The sequence below is a fragment of the Phyllobates terribilis genome, unplaced genomic scaffold, assembly GCF_046119375.1.
Source record: "Phyllobates terribilis strain yellow unplaced genomic scaffold, ASM4611937v1 Scaffold_85__1_contigs__length_6476398, whole genome shotgun sequence".
NCBI lineage: Eukaryota > Metazoa > Chordata > Amphibia > Anura > Dendrobatidae > Phyllobates > Phyllobates terribilis.
This window is the reverse complement of record NW_027362845.1, coordinates 4,530,410-4,548,998: the sequence shown is the minus strand read 5'-3', so window position 1 is coordinate 4,548,998 and position 18,589 is coordinate 4,530,410. Positions and strand designations below refer to the sequence as shown.

General features: G+C 46.7%; 1 protein-coding gene across 2 annotated transcripts in view; it reads right to left on the bottom strand.

Annotated features, from left to right (window-relative positions):
* LOC141197665 (uncharacterized) overlaps nt 1-11,472 on the bottom strand; it is a 30,161-nt gene extending 18,689 nt beyond the window's left edge. Inside the window, exons 1-2 of one of the 2 annotated variants that reach the window (XM_073662750.1) lie at nt 11,108-11,472; nt 9,721-9,932 (exon numbers count right to left, since the gene is read on the bottom strand). The gene's annotated coding sequence lies outside the window, so the exon portion shown is untranslated. The remainder of the gene's footprint in view (nt 1-9,720; nt 9,933-11,107) is intronic. The other variant, XM_073662751.1, reaches the window with a different exon arrangement.
* Between the last annotated feature and the right edge of the window lie 7,117 nt (nt 11,473-18,589).

Sequence of the window (18,589 nt, the reverse complement as noted above, 5' to 3'; positions counted from 1 at the left end):
AGGGCTGAGCAAAGCGAAACCGCAGACGCGGTGGACAGGGCTGAGCAAAGCGAAACCGCAGACGCGGTGGACAGGGCTGAACAAAGCAAAACCGCAGACGCGGTGGACAGGGCTGAGCAAAGCAAAACCGCAGACGCGATGGACAGGGCTGAGCACAGCGAAACCGCAGACGTGGTGGACAGGGCTGAGCAAAGCGAAACCGCAGACGCAGTGGACAGGGCTGAGCAAAGCGAAACTGCAGACGCGGTGGACAGGGCTGAGCAAAGCGAAACCGCAAACGCGGTGGACAGGGCTGAGCAAAGCGAAACCGCAGACGCGGTGGACAGGGCTGAGCAAAGCGAAACCGCAGACGCGGTGGACAGTGCTGAGCAAAGTGAAACCGCAGACGCGGTGGACAGGGCTGAGCAAAGCGAAACCGCAGACGCGGTGGACAGTGCTGAGCAAAGCGAAACCGCAGACGCGGTGGACAGGGCTGAGCAAAGCGAAACCGCAGACGTGGTGGACAGGGCTGAGCAAAGCGAAACCGCAGACGCGGTGGACAGGGCTGAGCAAAGTGAAACCGCAGACGCGGTGGACAGGGCTGAGCAAAGCGAAACCGCAGACGCGGTGGACAGGGCTGAGCAAAGAGAAACCGCAGACGCGGTGGACAGGGCTGAGCAAAGCGAAACCGCAGACGCGGTGGACAGGGCTGAGCAAAGCGAAACCGCAGCCGTGGTGGACAGGGCTGAGCAAGGCGAAACCACAGACGCGGTGGACAGGGCTGAGCAAAGCGAAACTGCAGACGCGGTGGACAAGGCTGAGCAAAGCGAAACCGCAGACGCAGTGGACAGGGCTGAGCAAAGTGAAACCGCAGACGCGGTGGACAGGGCTGAGCAAGCAAGAACCGCCGAAGGGGCAAGCAAGGCAGAGCGGAGGGGACAGGGCTCAGTACACATGGAACAGACAGGAAGGGAAAGGCAGAACCAGATACCCACAGGGTACTTGCAGTGAAGTAGCGAGTGGACCACAAACTCACAAACGGAAGTACAGTGACAACGAGCAGGAGTTAGGTACGAGTTCAGACTCTGCAGAAAAAGGGAAGGTACGGACATAGAGAAAAACAGGAAAGGGGCTAGGAGAGTATTCAGACAAGAACAGACACAGCAGCAAGATACAGGAGCGAGTCTAGGTATGCGGCCCCTAGAAGGCGGAACGAACAGGCAAGGAGCGTGTTCACACAGGCCTGGAAATACTGCCTCCAGGATAGGCAGAAGACAACAGGCTAGAAGATAATACAGACAGGACACAGTTCAGACACGGGAACTGATACCAAAGGCAGGAAACATAAACGGGACCTGGCATATCAGTGACCAGAAGCCAACTAACTGAACACAATGCTCAGGCATGGGTTAATTGGAGCAGCTGGCTTAAATACCAGGTGACAGACAGCAATAGGCTGAGGATGCACAAGGGGTGTGCCTGCAGCAGGTACAAAAAGCAGGAAGTGATCGGGCGCCACCCTTAAGCAGCAGACACAGAGGCAAACAGACAGCATGGAGGGAAGCCAGGCTGGCAGACTGGACTGGAGATCAAGTGCACGCCCTTGTACAGTGGGAGATGGACCACTATGCAAGGACGCCGCCAGGTATGTTACAGTACCCCCCCTTACGCCCCCTCTTCTTCAGGCCTGCCAGAATCTTCCGCAGGGAATTCGAGGGCCAATCCTTCACTTCAAGGAGATCACTTCCACTGTCCACCGGAAAAACTGGTCTCCTCTGGGTAGCTTGGATGCTTCCTCCTATCCAGCCATCCTCAGCAACAGACGAAACGGGTGGAGTACCAGGAACAGCACACAAGGAAGTCTCTCTCCACATATTTTCAGGTGGCACCCCAGAGGGTACAGAAGACAACTGGAAGTCCTCCACCGGGTTGGAGGGGGGCAGAGACTCGGGGGTAACCTCCGCTTCGGACTACACTTGTTCAGACTCACTGGATGAAGCAGGCGAGGTATCAGGTACCGAGTATAGGAGAGTCTCTGTTCCTTCGCTATCAAGTAGCACCCCGAAGGATTCAGGAGACACCTGGAGGTCTTCTGCCGGGTCAGACGAGTGCAGAGACTCGGGGGTAACCTCTGCTTCAGAAAACACTAGGTCGGACTCACTGGACGAAGCAGGCGAGGTATCGGGTGCCGAATATAGAAAAGTCTCTGTCCATTCACCACCAGGTGGCACCCCGAAGGGTTCTGGAGACAACTGGAGGTCCTCCGCCTGGTCGGAGGGGTGTAGAGACTTGGGAGTAAACTCTGCTTCGGAGTACACTAGGTTGGACTCACTGGACAAAGCGAGCGAGGTATCAGGTACAGAGTATAGGAGAGTCTCTGTCCTTTCGCTACCAGGTAGCACCCCGAAGGGTTCAGGAGACAACTGGAGGTCCTCCGCCAGGTCGGAAGGGTGAAGAGACTCATGGGTAACCTCTGCTTCGGAGTGCAGTAGGTCGGACTCACTGGAAGAAGCGGGCGACGTATCAGGAACCGAGTATAGGAGAGTCTCTGTCCATTCGCTATCAGGTAGCACCCCGAAGGGTTCAGGAGACAACTGGAGGTCCTCCGCCTGGTCGGAGGGGTGTAGAGACTCGGGGATAACCTCTGCTTCGGAGTACACTAGGTCGGACTCACTGGAAGAAGCGGGCGAGGTATCAGATACCGAGTATAGGAGAGTCTCTGTCCATTCGCTATCAGGTAGCACTCCGAAGGGTTCAGGAGACAACTGGAGGTCCTCCGCCTGGTCGGAGGGGTGTAGAGACTCGGGGATAACCTCTGCTTTGGAGTACACTAGGTCGGACTCACTGGACGAAGCGGGCGAGGTATCAGGTACAGAGTATAGGGAAGACTCTGTACATTTGCTACCAGGTAGCACCCCGAAGGGTTCTGGAGACAACTGGAGGTCCTCCGCCTGGTCGGAGGGGTATAGAGACTCGGGGTTAACTACCGCTTTGAGGTACCCATTGTCAGGCTCACAGGACGGAGCCGACGAAGTATCGGGTACCGGGTGTAGGGAAGTCTCTCTCCATTTGTCATCAGGTGGTATCCCGGAGGATTCTAGGTGGGCAGAAGTCTCTTCGGGCAGGAGAACAGGTGCGCTACCCATGCATATTACCCGTAGGGGCTGCTCTGGGATACAGGGAAATGAAGCTTCAGCAGGGACTTCAAGGTTGGAATCAGGAGGTCTTTGGGAGGACAGAACCAGGCGTGACGGCTTGCCTCTACGCCTAGCACGTCTGGACTGCCTCTTGAGGTTGGGAGAAGTATTCCGAAGAGCGTAGTCATCCTGTGTGGATTCTGGATGGGCAGTAGTCTCTTCGGGCAGGAGGACTAGTGCGCTACCCACACACATTACCCATCGGGGCTGCTCCGGGATATTGGAAAGTGAAGCTTCAGCAGGAGCCTCCGGGTTCGGATCATCGAAGACCATTAGAAAGGCCACCAGGAAGGCCATTATGTCCAGGACGATAGGATCCTGTGCGTCCCATAGGGGGGTAATCCATTTCAAGGCATCACCCGCTAGGTAAGACATCATGAATCCCACCTTAGCCCGATCGGTGGGAAAACAAAGAGGGTAGAACTTGAAGTGTAGCATGCATTGCTCCACAAATGTACGACTCTGTCTTGGATCCCCATAGTACCGTGGCGGATCCGCAGGAACGAGTGCAGAAAGATCCATCTGGACGGGTGCGTAATTCGCCTGGAACTCAGCTAAACAAAAAAAATATATATATATATTTTTTTATTTATTTTTAATGCACATATTCGCTGGAAAACGTCTCAGAGAGCGAAGGCCGTGGGGCTCAACGGGAACCATGGCATGAGCATGCTGTAATGCACACGCCCGGACTGACTGGCGTGTGCGTGTTTAGTGGTTCCACTGTGCCATGAACCGGAGAGTGTCTGGAGGGGCGTAACTAAGTATCTGCCCGATCCGACCAAGGTCGCACGACGGCATACGACGCCAGTGCACCAGGGAGGAACCGAGCAGAGGGACCAGGGTCTACTCCAGGTCAGACTCCGGACACGGCTGTTGACCCACACCGGGGAATACAGGAACAGGCAGACTAGAGCGCAGGCTGGGTAGGGTCCAGTACAGACTGGGAGACAAATTCGGAGCCGCACATTTGGCAAACAAACAGAGTAAAGCGAAACCGCAGGTGCGGTAGTCAAGGCAGAGCAGAGCAGAACCACAGACGCGGTGGACAGGGCTGAGCAAAGCGAAACCGCAGACGCGGTCTACAGGGCTGAGCAAAGCGAAACCGCAGACGCGGTGGACAGGGCTGAGCAAAGCGAAACCGCAGACGCGGTGGACAGGGCTGAGCAAAGCGAAACCGCAGACGCGGTGGACAGGGCTGAGCAAAGCGAAACCGCAGACGCGGTGGACAGGGCTGAGCAAAGCGAAACCGCAGACGCGGTGGACAGGGCTGAGCAAAGCGAAACCGCAGACGCGGTGGACAGGGCTGAGCAAAGCGAAACCGCAGACGCGGTGGACAGGGCTGAGCAAAGCGAAACCGCAGAAGCGGTGGACAGGGCTGAGCAAAGCGAAACCGCAGACGCGGTGGACAGGGCTGAGCAAAGCGAAACCGCAGACGCGGTGGACAGGGCTGAGCAAAGCGAAACCGCAGACGCGGTGGACAGGGCTGAGCAAAGCGAAACCGCAGACGCGGTGGACAGGGCTGAGCAAGGCGAAACCGCAGACGCGGTGGACAGGGCTGAGCAAGCAAGAACCGCCGAAGGGGCAAGCAAGGCAGAGCGGAGGGGACAGGGCTCAGTACACACGGAACAGACAGGAAGGGAAAGGCAGAACCAGATACCCACAGGGTACTTGCAGTGAAGTAGCGAGTGGACCACAAACTCACAAACGGAAGTGACAGTGACAACGAGCAGGAGTTAGGTACGAGTTCAGACTCTGCAGAAAAAGGGAAGGTACGGACATAGAGAAAAACAGGAAAGGGGCTAGGAGAGTATTCAGACAAGAACAGACACAGCAGCAAGATACAGGAGCGGGTCTAGGTATGCGGCCTCTAGAAGGCGGAACGAACAGGCAAGGAGCGTGTTCACACAGGCCTAGAAATACAGCCTCCAGGATAGGCAGAAGACAACAGGCTAGAAGATAATACAGACAGGACACAGTTCAAACACGGGAACTGATACCAGAGGCAGGAAACATAAACGGGACCTGGCATATCAGTGACCAGAAGCCAACTGACTGAACTGGAGACTGGACTGGAGATCAAGTGCGCGCCCTTGTACAGTGGGAGATGGACCACTATGCAAGGACGCCGCCAGGTATGTTAAAGGCGTCTTTTTGTTAGCTTATGCTGAGTGGTTTATGAAGTTCTAATAAACTAGCCTGGACATTTTAATGAAACCGGTGCCTTGCTCAACCGCTGCTGAGTGAGTAGAAACCCTACAGTACTTTTTGCACAACTTGCTGTTCTCTAACAAGGAGCCTAATGGCAAAATTCACAACAAGTGTTTGATCCATGAATCGCCCAAAAAATGTAGGCGTTGAAATTGAAGCAGGATGTTTTCAGATGAAAGTGGTCACTGAGCTTTGAGTGTCACCGAGTGTCATCATCAGCAGGTTGCAATAGAGATACAGAGAGAGTGGAAAAGTCACAGAAAGGCAGAGAAGTGGACATCTTTTGGCCACACCCCACACTGATGACTGCTTCATTGTGAACAATGCCTTTCGGAACTGGATGATGAACGCCACACAACTGCAGGCACATTTAAGGGAGGTGAGAGGCACCCAAGTGTCATGTCAGACCATTCGAAACAGTTTACATCAGTGTGGTCTGCTAGGGTACCTGACCACACCACCAGGCACAGGCGTCATCGACTTGCATGGGCCAGGTAGCATCTACGCTGGACGAGGGAACAGTGGACTTCAGTGCTGTTCATTGGTTAAAATCGATTCACGCTGAGCAGAAATGATGGCTGTCAACGATGTTGGAGACATCAAAGAGAGTGCTATTCATCAGCGACTGTTGTTGCCAGTGAGGGTTTTGTTACAGTGTGGGCAGGTGTGTCTAGTCAATACAGAACTGCCCTACCAAACCAAACTGCCAAAGAATGGGTGGAAAAGATCTATAAATGCCCTAGCGTTTCCCTCTCTATCTGCACACCTACCTAACGCGGAGGTTGGCACCCTGTCCTGCGCAATGGCACCCCCACTCATCGGTGGCTGTCCCTGACTATATGTCCCTATTACACCTCTATTTCAAAGAAAGGAGTTAAGGACATTTGCTTATTCAGGCCATTCGGGTGTACCGTTGTGAGGTTGAAAATCCAACGGGTCTCCCTCTGTAAAATCGACCTATCCCAGTTACCTCCTTTCACCGGAGATGTAATTTTCTCTACCCCCATAAATAGGATCTTCCTTACATCTCCGTGATGCAGTAGGTTGATGTGATTAGCGACCAGTGTGTCTTTTTTATTCCATATATCTCGTATGTTTCCCCACCCGCCTACGAAATTCTCTTCTTGTTTTTTCAACGTACTCCACCACATTCTCACATGTGCCCTTATAGATGATGCCCTTAGTGCGACAATTTATGAAGTGCCGAATGGAGTACCTGATACCAGTAACATTGCTTCTGAACATTGCCTGACTGGATCGATTCACACATCTTACATCTTACCCCACATGTGAAACACCCTTTGATTCCTCTATCCAACCAAGTTGGGGTGGTTCTCAGCTGACACTGGCTACGCACTAGCCTATCCCTCAAAGATTTACCTTTTCGGTATGTGATTTGTGGGTAAGGTGTGATCTCATTCTCCATGTCTGTGTCCATCTTTAATAGTCCTTTGGAGGATTGATCTAATCTCCTCTCTATTGCAATATCTCATGACGAATCGTGTAGTTTCACTTTGATCAGGTTTTTTAACGCCTTGTTGTATGCCTCCCTCAAGGCTCTTTTGAGGTAACCTCTGTCTTTAAACCTTATCTTGAGGTCATCTGCCTGCTTCTTGAAGGACCACAAGGTAGAGCAATTCTGGTGCATTCTTAAATATTGTCTCTTGGGGATTTCCCTCCTGAGGGGGGCCGGATGGTTGCTCTCCCACCTCAGGAGGGAATTTGTGGCCGTTTCTTTCCTATGGGTCTTAGTGATAATTTCACCCTTGGAATTGATCTCAATTTTAATGTCCAAAAAGGCCAGGCTAGATGAATTCAACTCATACATAAAATGTAACCCAATATTGTTGACATTGAGTTTCTTGACAAAATCCTTGAACGTCTCCGCAGTGCCCTTCCAGATGACAAAGATATCATCAATGTAGCGGAGCCACATGATAATACTCTCCTCAGGGCACTGCGAAGTGTCACCAAAAACAATAGTTTCCTCCCACTAGCCCAGGAGCAGGTTGGCATATGATGGTGCACACGGGCTGCCTATCGCGGTGCCCCTGAACTGGTGGAAGTACTCCTTATTGAATAAAAATACATTTCTGGTACAGTGCTTTCATCCCGGACTGGTTATGTCTCTCTTACTGTCACCCCCTGGTACTCAAATACCGCGTCCAGAACGATCTGATCTATAAAACTGTCACACTAGTTAACCCCTTCAGTGAACAGTGTAAAAAATAAAAAAGGTGGCAAAAACCCATAGAATAAAGTCGTCCACATGAGGAATGGCATAAAAAATAAATAAAAACAATTCTTCACCTGCTGTTGATTTGTTCATTCTTCCTCCCAAAGATCGCAATAAGGCATGGCGCACATTTATCCTGCGCTCTACGCTGAGCGCTTACAACAGGGTTTCCGTGTAGATCTCTGAAATATGTGATTCAGACGGAAAACCCAATGGAAGATTCCCTATAATAAGGCAGATTAAGACACTGTGGACTCAAGTCTGTCCTATGATTTGGCAGTGTCCATATTTTTAAGCGTGCATAAAAGCGCAATAGACCAAAGTTTTGTGTACTTCTGGAAAAAAAGACAACGCTAAACAGAGACGAAATGGAGTCGACAGTAACTCTGCTGCCTCATTATAGTGAATGGGTTTTATCTGAATCATGTCACTCAGAGATTTACAGTGGAGGGAAATAATTATTTGATCCCTTGCTGTTTTTGTAAGTTCGCCCACTGACAAAGACATGAACAGTCTATAATTTTAAGGGTAGGTTAATTTTAACATTGAGAGATAGAATATCCAAAAAATAAAATCAAGAAAATCTCATTGTATACATTAGATAATTTTTTGTATTTTGCAGTGAGAAAAAAGTATTTGATGCCCTACAAACCATTATGAGTTCTGACTCCTACAGACCAGTTAGATGCTCCTAATCAACTCATTACCTGCATTAAAGACAGCTGTCTTATATAGTCACCTGAAAAAGACTACTATCCACAGACTTAATTAATCAGTCAGACTCTAACCTCTACAAAATGGGCAAGACCAAAGAGCTTTCTAAGGATGTCAGGGACAAGATTATAGACCTGCACAAAGCTGGAATGGGCTACAAAACCATAAGTAAGACGCTGGGTGAGAACGAGACAACTGTTGGTGCAATAGTAAGACAATGGAAGAAATACAAAATGACTGTCAATCGACATCGATCTGGGGCACCATGCAAAATCTCACCTCATGGGGTATCCTTGATCATGAGGAAGGTGAGAGATCAGGCTATAACTACATGGGCTGGAATTTGTTAATGATCTCAAGGCACCTGCGACTACAGTCACCAAGAAAACCATTGGTAACAGATTACACATTAAAGGTTTAAAATCCTGCAGTGCCCTCAAGGTCCCCCTGCTCAGCAAGGCACATGTGCAGGCTTGTCTGAATTTTGTCAATGAACACCTGGATGATTCTGTGAGTTATTGGGATAAGGTGCTGTGGTCAGATGAGACAAAAATTGAGCTCTTTGGCATTAACTCAACTCGCCATGTTTGGAGGAAGAAGAAGAATGAGTACAACCCTAAGAACATCGTCCCAACCGTGAAGCATGGTGGGGGAAACATTATACTTTGAGGGTGCTTTTCTGCAAAGGGGACAAGATGACTTCACCTTACTGAAAGGAAGATAGATGGGTTCATGCCCCATAGAAAACTTATGGAGGGAGTTGAAGCTCTGAGTTGCCAAGCGACAGCCTCAAAATCTTAATGATTTAGAGATGACCTGCAAAGAGGAGTGGACCAAAATTCCTCATGACATGTGCGCAAACCTCATCATCAACTACAAACAACGTCTGACTGCTGTGCTTGCCAACAAGGGTTTTGCCACCAAGTATTAAGTGATGTTTGCCAGAGGGATCAAATACTTATTTCTCACTGCCAAATGCAAAAAAATATATAATTTATACAATGTGATTTTCTTGATTGTTTTGGATATTCCATTTTTTAATGTTAAAATTAACCTACCCTTAAAATTATAGACTGTTCATGTCTTTGTCAGTGGGCAAACTTGCAAAAACAGCAAGGGATCAAATAATTATTTCCCCCACTGTAGATGGAAACCCCAATGTAAGTGCTCAACGTAGAGCGCAGGATAAATGTGATAGAAAATGTTATGTAAAATGTTTTCAAAAAATGCTTCAATTCAATCTACAAAAAATGCAAGTCCCCGCTCAGGTGCGTCTTCTGTCAATGGAAATATAGGGGGCTTCCACGTTACTGGTAGTACAAAGGCTCTGCAAAAGCCTGTGCTAAACAATTAAAGATGGCTCTGTAGGGGTTATTAATATACCTGAATACATTGTGTACCTCTTGTTACCCTATCACAGCACTAGTTGTATTTTGTCAACTTGGATTTAGTCTCTACCAACCATATATGTGGTGGCGGCTCTACAGGTGGAGGTTAATCGCCTCCAAGATTTCTTCCGAATATCCCTCATCCTATGAAATTCTGTGCCTCAACACGTCCGATTATCCACCACACTTTTATCCTTCAGATGGAACCTGAAAATACATCTCTTTAAACAAGCTTACAGCCTGCCATGACCTTGCTTGCTGCCACCTCAACAACACCGGAGCTACTGCAACCCCCCAACCTACTGTCTCCATCCCCATCGTCCAGTAGAATGTAAGCCCACAAGGGCAGGGTCCTCTTCCCTCTGTACCAGTCTATCATTGTTAGTTTGCTTACTGTAAGTGATATCTGTATTTTGTATGTAACCCCTTCTTATGTACAGCGCCATGGAATCAATGGAGCTATATAAATAATAATAATAATTTTGTATTTGTATAGCATAACCTCAGCAACTAGCCATAGAGGATTTTGAATGAGACCAAATATCTTTATTTCTGGAGTTTTCATAAGATTCCATATGGTCCCACTCGGGGGAGACATTAAAAAATGAACTGACACTACTAACAGATATGTGGTGCTCATACATGCACTATGCTCTTTTTATTTATATGTATGAAGTAATCATATAGTTAGTGTTTATTAGATATTTCTCCATATGGATCTATATATGTATTTTCACATCTGGCATAAACTATAAGTAAAACTTTTTTACCTGTTACTTGTTCATTTGCAGTAGATTTCCCTTTTTTAATTCTGGTTTTGTTTTTAATTGTTGTCTTTTTAATATATGTTCAATAACATAATTATTACAGTTTGTTGTATGGGAGTTGTTAGTCTTCGGCTTATTATAACATTATGTGAAGCACCTGTGTGTTCCAGGTGCTCACCACAAAACTAGATAAATTCCTTGAGGGGTCTATCTTCAAAAATTGTGTCCCTTGTGGGGGGTTGTCACTGTATAGGCACATCAGGGGCCGACATGGGGTATGCTCTCGATTCCAAAAATTTTTGCATACAAAAAGTCAAGTGGACTCCTTCCCTTCCGAGCCCTGCCATACACCCAAACAGTAGTTTTCCTACCACACATAGGATATCGGCTTACTCAGGAAAAATTGCACAACAAATTGTATGATGCACTTTCTCCTGTTACCCTTTTGAAAATGCAAAATTTGGGGGTAAAGTAAGATTTTTGTGGGAAAAAGTAACATTTTAATTTTTTCCCTTTGCCATTGCTTTAATTCTTCACACACTGGTCAGAATTGAAAAAAGTGACCTGTAAGGAAGGTGAAACAGACTCTGGGGTGAAAGGGTTAATAAGACTTACAAGTGGAACCGGTCCAGAAAGCAGAAGATCCAGCAAGTATCTGCCACATATTCCTGCAAATCCCCCGAATGTCATCACTAGCATCTACATTACTGTGCTGGAGCTAGGAGAGGAATAATGGCGTTGTGTGAGGACTTCTCTGGGCTTCTGTCCTTCATCCTGCAGTCGTCTGAATGGATCTAATGTGGACGGGAACCAGCTAAGCCGCATTCTGTCCACAGCTGTTATCTCACTGTTCACACCACACAGAGACCCCAAAAGAGTCTCCGTGCAGAAGGGGTTAATGCCCAGTAATGGGGAATATCCACATACCTCCACCTGCAGAGCCGCCACCACATATATGGCTGTTCTGTGCGCATAGGACCTGTGATGAGGTCACAGGAGGGGAGGAGTCAGGGGTCACATGATCAGGGGCCTCAGTGGATGCACAGTGTGAACAGTGTGGCTCCTGTACAGTGATATCCGGAGTGAAGACGCTACATGGAGACGTCTCCGCAGTCAGTGACATTTCCGGCATTATTTGCCCCTCACTACGGGCACAATTACCCCGCGCCGCCTTTTCTACAGTTTTATGTGTGAATGTAACGTGGGATTTTCCTGCTTGGAGACAAATAGACGACACATGAGGTGATTATCACCAGTTACCGGACGTCTACTATATGGCAGCATATGATTGTGCTATCCACCTCATACCAGGAGCTAAAAGGCCGAAATCTAGTTTGTTTAACCCTTTCCAGGGAGGGCGGCCTTGACAGACTATATTCAGAAGAGTCCGGCTGAGGGCAGAGACAGATGGCCGTACTTCTCCTGCGAGGATCGCCTCGAACCTCATACTGGCCGACACCTCTCCTGACCTGAGCTTGACAGCTGCAAAGAAATCCATCATGCTGTCATGTTCAGGTCAGGAGAGGTGCGGGCCAGTCCATTCAGTGCGATGCGATCCTCACACGAGTTATACGGCAGTGTGTCTCTGCCCTAAGGGTCATATACGGCCATCCACCTCTCCAGTTGTAGTGGGGGTTTTTACTTGTTAAAAAAAGGATGGAGAGTTGCATCCGTGCTTGAATTTTAGAGAGATTAATAAAATCACGGTTCACAATCCCTGTCCTTTGCCCCTTATACCGAACCAGTTTAAGCAATTATCTGGAGCTAAATGGTTTTCCAAACTTGACTTGAGAGGGGCATATAACTTTATACTCATACATCAGGGTGACGAACGGAAGACCGCATTCATTACGCCTCAGTGTCATTTTAAAAATTTGGTGATGCCATTTGGGTTAAGCAATGCACCTTCAGTCTTTTAAAATATCATAATATTTTTTGCTCACTAGTGGGTAGACTTGTGGTGATTTACCTGTATGACATATTGATTTATTCACATACTCTGGAGGAGCATCACGAGCATGTCAGAGAGTTTCTTCAGGCTCTATGTGACAACCATTTATTTGCTAAACTGGAGAAATGTCAATTTGAGGTCCAGCAGATAAGGTGACTGTCTTGACCGATCATAAGAATCTGTTGTACGTTGACGGTGCTAAGTGCTTAAACACCAGACAGGCTTGGTGGGCCTTGTATTTTTTGCCCGGTTTGATTTTGCCGTTACTTATCTCCCTGGCTCTACGAATGTCAACACGAAATTCAAGTCAAGATTCTTAGTGAAGGGGTGGGGAAGATCTCAGGCAGCGCATTTGACTAGCCCAGGGGGAGATGGGGATGAATCGGTACCCGGGCCTTTAGCCTGGCCTTTAGGGATGTCGCGGTGGTCGGCTCCCGGGCCCGTACCCTGGGCCTCTCCTTTAAAAAAGGGTTAGTGATTTGTTAAGTTTATAAAAGAGTTTGTGACACCACCTATGGTTTCTGATGATATTCACCAGCGCTGCGCAGTCCACTGAGGCCGGTGATCAGGCAGCTAGATGGTATGGCTCCCCACAGGTGGAGCTAGGCCTCAGGGCAGGGTACGGACGGGGTATGCAGGACGGAGAGACTCAGCCGGGTCAGAGCAAGAACAGGGATGGACACAATAGTCACTTCAGTACCTTTTACTGATGGAAATTCAGGCACTCCCCGGAGCACTGTAGGGTGAAGGGTGTATGTCCGGATCTTCCCCAATGAGCAGGTTTTGGGCCTCATGCTTCTTGACTCTGCGTAGTAAGTTTCTGACCTGCCTGGAGCTAGGCCTAACTTTGTCTCTGTCCTGCGCTGGCTGACCTTGTGGTAGGGCCTTCTCTTGGAGTGAACGCTCCCGACCTACGGGGCCTATGTGTCTCCTGGCTCTGGTACGTATCAGCACTTTAGCGATCCTGGGACTTGTAGTTCTCCAGGGATTCTGGTTTATCTTACTGGGTCATGGAGATCCCGGTAAGCTTCGGACCCGGTGTCCGGTAACTGCTTCTTCGGGGTGAGCTAGTTAAGCTCCTCTGCCCCCTATGAACTAACTCTGTCTACTCGCCTTCGGCCTACTTGGGCCCTCTCTAGGCTACTCACACTAACGGCAGCTTGCCGCGCTTCACCGATCTTATGGCGCCGGCACACCTGAAGCTCACCTCTCTGAGCTACACGGAGTCTTGATCTGGATAAACTCCACTGCAGGTTAGCAATTGCAGGAGCTGGAACAGGCTTTTGTCCTCTGAGGTAACTCCTCTCAGACTGCACTGGATTCACTGCTAAACCAGACTGAACTAGACTCTGACTCAAACCAACTGCTGCCTGGCTCCACCTTCCCTTTTATATCCCTAACGGTCTCCCTCTGGTGGTCTGAGGTGGAAGGTGGAGATGTGTGAATGGTTATGGGGGCCTCTTGTGGAGGAATCCTTCAACACACCCTTCTAGGATTTGTGATACCAAGCACAGCTGGGCTTCACACATTCAGGATGCTCAGGACAGTGCGCAGGAAGGTTTACCTATAAATAAGCTTTATGTACTGCCCTCTTTAGTCATAGATCTTCTTAATGAAGTACATGATTCCTTTTTCGCTGGCCATGTGGGTTCTTCTTCCTCTTCAAGATCACTTTCTGGGTCTTTTTAGTGGCAGAATGCTCTTAAGGATATTGAAGAGTATGTCTGAAAATGCAAAGTCTGAAAGTCTGTGCCAGGGCTAAAGCCTCTAGTTATCTCTTCCCTAACGATGTTCCATTACAAACCTGGACCCACTTGTCTATGGACTTTGTCACTGATTTGCTTAACTGGTGGTATTACTGTCATGTAGGTGGTGGTAGACCGTTTTAGCAAAATCGTTCTTTTGGTCCCACTTCAAAACATGCAAACTGCTAGGATCTTAGCAACTTTGTTAATTTCTCAAATCGTTAAACTTCATGGTGTTCCCAAAAACATAATTTTCGATTGAGGAGTTCAATTTCTGGCTAGTTTTTGGCTTAGTTTTTGCTCCAGATTGGGTATCAATCTGTTTTTTCTCTTAGTGTATCATCCCGAGACTAACAGTCAAACAGAAAAGGATGATCCTGGAAATAGAGCAGTATTAGGGATGTTTTGTCTCCTCTAATCAGAAAGACTGGGTGGAATTTTTGTCCCATACCAAGTGTGCTCTAAATAACCATTCCTCTAAGACTACCGGGACCTTGCTTTTTTTTTAGCTGCTGTAGTTTGTAGTGTTTGGGAATTTTTCAGGATTACAATCCTCCATGTCAGAGGAGGAGAGATTTTGTCCCCAATTAATTAAGGTCTGGAGGGAGGTCAAAAGGGATCTTTTAGTAGCTAGTGACCAGGCCAAAAGTGGTGCTAACCACAGAGGTAGGAAGGCTTCTATCTTTAGGGAGGGAGATTTTGTGTGGTTGTCTTCAAAATATCTGCACTTAAAGATCACATCTAGAAAGTTTGTGCCTAAATTTGTAGGTCCTTATAAAATTATAAAAATGTTAAATCCTGTAAGTTAAGTTGCAACTTCCTATGGCCTGGAAAATCATAATTCTTTCTATTCTTCTCTTTTAAAAAAAAAATTGATGGGGCCTCAAGACATAATTGAGGTGGATTTGGAAGGGTATCAGTAGTATGAGGTAGGGCGAGTGCTTTGTTCCAGGTGGGTCAGGTGCCGTCTGCATTATCTCGTTAAGTGGAAAGATTATGGTCCTTAAGATAGCTCCTAAATTAATTTGGGGATCTTCATGTGATCAGATAGACAGATTATTGGGTGGGGCTGGGGAAAATCCAGCAGTCATGGTACACATGGGTACCAATGACAAAGTTAGAGGGAGGTGGAGGGTCTTTGAAAATGATTACAGGGAATTAGGAGAGAAGCTGAAGTACAGGGCCTCCAAGGAAGTGTCTTCAGAAATACTGCAGATTCCACTATCATCACTAGAAAGTTAACTGGATCTTAAAGAGTTAAATAAGTGGCAGGAAGAAAGGGTTTGGATTCATGGAGAACTGGGCCAGCTTCTCTGTCAGCTACAGGCGCTACGATAGGGACAGGCTGCACCTTAACGGGGAGGGTGCAGCTGTGCTGCGGGAAAAAATGGTCAGATGGATGAAGGAGCTTTTAAAGTAGGATCTGGGGGGAGGGAGGGTACTTGTGTAAATAAGGACATACAGTAGACAGAGAGACAGTAGGGGTCAATGAGGATTTATGGGGGCTAGGACATGCAAGGAAATTAAGTAGGCGAGTAGGAGTAATAAATGTCTGCTGGCAAATGCAATAAGACTTGCAAACAAAATGAATGAATTAGAGGCTCTTGTGTCAGCCACAGATTACAATGTGGTGGGCATTACGGAAACCTGGCTAGAAAGCCATGACTGGGTGACAAACAGAGGGTTACACTACACTTAAAAAGTTAGGAAAGAAACAAAAGATAGAGGGATGGGTATTTTCGTTAAATCCAATTTATAACCTGTGCTCAATGACGACAATGTAGGGCCAGTATGGGTAAATGTACATGGAAATGGCAATAATGGAAAGCTGCTAATTTGCGATTGCTGCAAGCCTCCTAATATAGCTGAACATGTAGAGGATGATATGCTGCAACACATTTAAAAGGCAACAAAAACAAGTCATGGCCATAGTGTTGGCTCCCTTGAAATTGTTCCAGAAAATTATTACAATCACACATGTTTTGTTATACACGTTTATTTCCTTTGTGTGTATTGGAACAACACAATAAAAAAAAAGAGAAAAAAAGGCAAATTGAACATAATTTCACACAAAACCACCAAAAATGCGCCGGACAAAATTGTTGGCACCTTGTCAAAATTGTGGGGTGTGGGTAAACAACTTTATTTCATGCATGTGAAGCTCGTTCAAACTCAATTGTGGCAACATGAAAATTACACCTGAAACCAGATAAAAAAGGGAGAAGTTGATTCAATCTTTGCATTGTGTGCATGTGTGTGCCACACTAAGTATGGAGAACGAAAGAGAAGAAGAGAACTGTTTGAGGACTTGAGAACCAAAATTGTTGTAACCTTGAAATTGTTGATAATTTTCAAGTCCATCTCCAGAGATCTGGATGTTCCTTTGTCCATGGTGCGCAACATAATCAACACATTTACAACCCATGGAACTGTAGCTAATCTCTCTGGATGTGGACAGAAGAGAGAAACTGACGAAAAGTTGCAACGCAGGATAGTCCAGATGGTGGATAAGCAGCCCCACTAAAGTTCCAAATAAATTCAAGCCATCTTGCATGCTCAGGGTGCATCAGTGCCAGTGTGAATTATCAGTCAACATTTGAATTAAATGAAACGCTATGGCAGGAGACCCAGGAGGACCTCACTGCTGACACAGAGGCATAAAGAAGCTACACTGCAGTTGGCCAAAATGTACATGAATAAGCCAAAATCCTTCTGGGGAAGCGTCTTGTGGACAGATGAGACCAATATAGAGTTTTTGGTAAAGCACATCATTCTACTGTTTAAAGAAAATGAAGCCTACAAAGAAAAGAACAGAACACAGTAACTACAGTCAAATATGGTGGAGGTTCAAATATGTTTTTGAGTTCTTTTGCTGCCTCTGGCACTGGGTGCCTTGACTGTGTGCAAGGCATCCTGAAATCTGAAGATTAAGAAAGGATTTTGTGTGGCAATGTAGTGCCTAGTGTCAAAAAGCTGGGTTTATGTTCTAGGTAATGAGTCTTCCAGAATGACAATGACCCCAAGCATACATCAAGAAGCACCCAGAAATGGATGGAAACAAAGTGCTGTAGAGTTGTGAAGTGACCAGCAATGAGTCCGGATCTAAATCCCATTGAACACCTGTGTATAGATCTTAAAATTGCTGTTTGGAAAAAAATATTAAAATTTGAGAGTCTTCAGTGGTTGATACCTTTGTTTAACTGAAAAGATGGTAACAAATTACAAGCTTTCGAGACTACTCAGATCTCTTCAGTAGACATAGTATAACACAAAATCTGAAGAGTCACATATTTATACACAACAGGGCACAGGAATAATGCAATAGATAAGACAAGTGATGTGAAACAGAACTATCAGTATGGGAGAGGGAGAAGCAGTTGTGGCTGTGAATATTGGAACAGTTCATTGAGAAGGAGTATAAAAGTTTTATTGCCCTGTGATTGAGATATGGTCCATGATTGTGATGCCCCCAAAGGGTCTGAGGAGCACATTCCTTAGTTGATGTAGAAAGACATAAATCCATGCGACACATTAATTCCTGCTCCCTGAGTGTGTCAAAGATTGTCATAAGTTTGTAATTCCACATTTTTCCGTCTGAGATTTGAAGTTACCTTTTAATACAAGTAATTTCATGTCCATGATGCTGTGATCAGGGATAAAAAAATGTTAGGCCACAGGTAGATCTAATCTTTTTTCTTTTATTGTGTGGCGATAACAATTCATCCTTGTTCTAAGTTTTTGCCCTGTCTCCCCTACGTACAGACCCCTATCTGGACATTTGGTACATATAATTAAGCACGCTACATTAGATGTGATGCAGCTGAAAGTACTTGGGATCTTGTGGTTGTCTCCTGATTTGAGTTGGGAATCTTTATCTTGTCTGTGTTCATTATAAATAGACAGATTTTACATTTGTTTCTGGTTGCAGGGAAAAGTTCCTGTAGCTGTTGGTGAGGACATGGAGCTTCTGAAATGATGCTTTTTAGTTTTGGGGGCTGCCTAAAACACAGAAGTGGGGGATCTGGAAATATAGATTGTAAGCGGGCATCTTTTTGTAATAATGGTTGTAATTTCCATGTAGCTCTACTTAGCACCCCCAGAATTGGATTTTAGGGGACTATTAGAGGCACCAGATTGCTTTCTTGTTTAGTTTTGTAATGTAGGAGATGATTCCTTGATATTCTGGTGGCTCTTGCAATCTGGTTTTCAATTCTTCTTGTATGGTATCCCTCGTTCAAAAAAGTCCTTCTGAGGCCACCAAGGTGTTGTCTCTGTCCATAGGGTTGGAACATATCCGATTGTATCTTGTCACGGGGTCCTTCTCCAACATCACACAATCAACAGAGCAAGAGAAGATTGAACAATTCCAAGACCTTTATGATAGGCAATACTGAAAGGTCC